The sequence below is a fragment of the Triticum dicoccoides genome, chromosome 1B, assembly GCF_002162155.2.
Source record: "Triticum dicoccoides isolate Atlit2015 ecotype Zavitan chromosome 1B, WEW_v2.0, whole genome shotgun sequence".
Classification (NCBI taxonomy): domain Eukaryota; kingdom Viridiplantae; phylum Streptophyta; class Magnoliopsida; order Poales; family Poaceae; genus Triticum; species Triticum dicoccoides.
This window is the reverse complement of record NC_041381.1, coordinates 487848901-487852149: the sequence shown is the minus strand read 5'-3', so window position 1 is coordinate 487852149 and position 3249 is coordinate 487848901.

Below are 3249 nucleotides of genomic sequence, written 5' to 3'. Positions count from 1 at the left end.
AAATATTGATCAACTATTTGGGAAATGTTGAACAAGCATTCGGTAAATGTTAAATGTGTATAGAAAAATAGTTGATCATGTAAAATGATGATTTTTTTATTATGTAGATAAAAATGTTAATATTTTTATTTGTGAGTGAGATAAAAATGTTAGACAAGCATTTTGAAGAATAATATTGAACAAGTATTTAAAAATGATAATCACTCATTTGGGATGTGTTAAATGTATACAGAAAAAAATGTTAATCATATATTAAGAATGATGCATTTTTTGATCATGTATTTAAAAATGTTAAACAAGCATTTAAAAAAATGTTGAAAAGTATTTGAATAATGGTAATCAAGCATTTGGAAAATATTAAATGCATACAGAAAAAAAATGTTGAGTAAGTATTTAAAAAATGATGTATTTTTACCATGTACATATAAATGTTCATCAAGTATTAAAAAATGCAGGACTACTGTTTCAAAATTGTTAATCAAGCATTTGAAATTTTTGAATGTGTAAAGAAAAATATTGACTACGTATTCAAAATATGTTAATCTTTTTATTGCAAACTGTTAACCAGGCATTTAAAAAAATCTTGTATTTGAATTTTTTTAAATGTGTATCATAAATTTTGGACCATGTATTAAAAAAATATTTAATTTGTAATGGGAAAAATGTTAGAAGTATATTGGAATTTTTTATTGGCATGTATAAAAAATGTAAAATAATAATCAAACAAACAATGAAAACCGAAAAAAGAAGTATAGCAAATAAAAGAAACATGCAAATAAAAATGAATAAAGAAAATGCAAGAATGAATAAAAATGGGGAAGAAAATAATAATAAGAGAAACAAAAGAAAAGAAAAAAAACTAGCTTGAAGAGCCTCAAGTAGGACGCGCCCTTAGGACCCACGGGCATTAGCTGGGCGGAGTGGCTAGCAGGTATCGATGGGACCTCCTATATGCCGCTTATTGCGGCATGAAGTCGCCGTTTCGCACAGGATGCGGTTCACGTGGGCCGGCCCATTCGCTGTTCATCGCTGAATGGAAAAGATGCCAAAAAGTAGCCAATTCTGGAATCGAACCCGTGATCTCTACATGCGCCCGCTATGCGCTAGCCACTCCGCCACGCTAGCTATTTGTGAAAGAGTGGCAGCGCCAACTTACAAATACCAAACATAAGCAGCAAAAAAAAACAAATACACAAAATTCCATAAAAACTTGTGGGCGTTGGATCGAACACAAGTCCTCCCGCCATGAAAGCGCGTCCATAGCCACTGTATAACTGAGATTTAGTGCGTAAAGTGGCAGCCCGGTATATATGAACTATAATACGTGGTAGATTAAAACTTTTTACAAAAATGCCAAACAAGATTTTTTTTAAAGGAAATACTTTTTGAAACGAAAACATTATTTGGGACACTCAAAGAAGTTAAAAAATGGAACAAAATATTAAATACGAATTTGAATAACATGAACAATTTTTGAAATACCTGAACAGCTTTGAATTTGTGAACAACATTTGGAACATTTTTTTTAAATTCCCATACATTTTTGCATTTGGAAACAAAATTTAAACATGTGAACAGTTTTTGTATTTGTGAACAAATTTTGTAAATGGGAAATTTTTTTGAAACAAAATGTTTTTTGTTTTGTGAATAAAACATTAAAAGGTGAACAGTTTCTGAAACGATGCGAACAATTTTTTAAAGTACGAACAATTTTTGAATGTTGAGAACAAATTTTGAAATGGAGAACAAATTTGTAAGCTCGAACAATTTTTGAAAGCACGAACAATTTTTGAATGTTGAGAACAAATTTTGAAATGGAGAACAAATTTGGAAGCTCGAACAATTTTTGAATGTTGAGAACAAATTTTGAAATGGAGAACAAATTTAGAAGCGCGAACAATTTGTTAAAGCACGAACAATTTTTGAATGTTGAGAACAAATTTTGAAATGGAGAACAAATTTAGAAGCGCGGACAATTTTTTTAAAGCACGAACAATTTTTGAATGTTGAAAACAAATTTTGGAATGGAGAACAAATTTGGAAGCGTGAATTTGAAATGGGAAGATTTTTTGAAACTCCCAAACATAATTTAAAATGTGAACAAAAAGAAAAACAAAAAGAGAAGAAAAAGGAATTGAAAGATGAAATAAAGAAACAGAAAAACAAAGAAAGAAAAAGAAAAAAAACAGAAAAAACAACAAAGAAAAAGCAAACAGAAAAAACCAGTGAAAACCCGGTTCACAAATCTTCTAGAAGGTTCCCAAAACCGTTCAGGAACCCTTCAGAAGGTTCCCAAAACCGGAAAGCGCTATCTCCTAACTGGGCCGGCCCATCTTGATCGCGATCGCTAGCTCTCTGTGCGAAGCCTCGACAAGTCGACGCAGCGAGCGTCCAATAGGATTTTCCGGTATCGATCCCTGGTTCTCCCATTGGTAAATCCTATTCGGCGCCTGTTGCACCCGCTACAGTACAACTCGCAAACGGGCGCATACCCCGCCTCTTCGCTGGGCCGACCAATCCAGCTTTTTCTTCTCTATTTTTTTCAAAACGCAAAAACAGTTTGCTAGCGCTGTGAATCGATCCAGGGACGTCCTGGTTAACGTAAGCTGCCATAACCCGAAATCACTAATTAAGGAGTACTCCTTGCGGAGATCACTCCAATTTTCCCAGGTTGCGAAAAGTGGCGCGTTGCATGTGCGCCACTTGTCGCAACCTGGAGTTTTCCATTTTTTCGTAGATCCGTTTATTCAAAAAAATTTATCTCTTAAACCGTGCGTCCAAATCTCGAACCGCTTTCGCCATTGGATTCCTCGCGTCGAGATCTTCAAAACTAGATCCCATGTTGATAGGTTTTGACGAACTTTTTTTTCCACGAAAAAACCGAAAAAAAAACCGACAAAAAAACCGAACCGGAAGCACGGGGTTTTTTCCCTTTCCGAAAGAGGCACGCCCGTGCCTCTGACGAAAGCACAACCGTGCCTCTGACGGAAGCAAAACCGTGCCTCTCGCGAAAGAAAAAAAACGCGTTTTTTTCCTTTTCCGAAAGAGGCACGCCCGTGCCTCTCGCGAAAGCAGAACCGTGCCTCTCGCGGAAGCAAAACTGTGCCTCTCGCAAAAGAAAAAGTTAGAAAACGCGTTTTTCCCCTTCCGAAAGAGGCACGTCCGTGCCTCTCGCGAAAGCACAACCGTGCCTCTGGCGGAAGCAAAACCGTGCCTCTCGCGAAAGAAAAAAAAACAGAAAACGCGTTT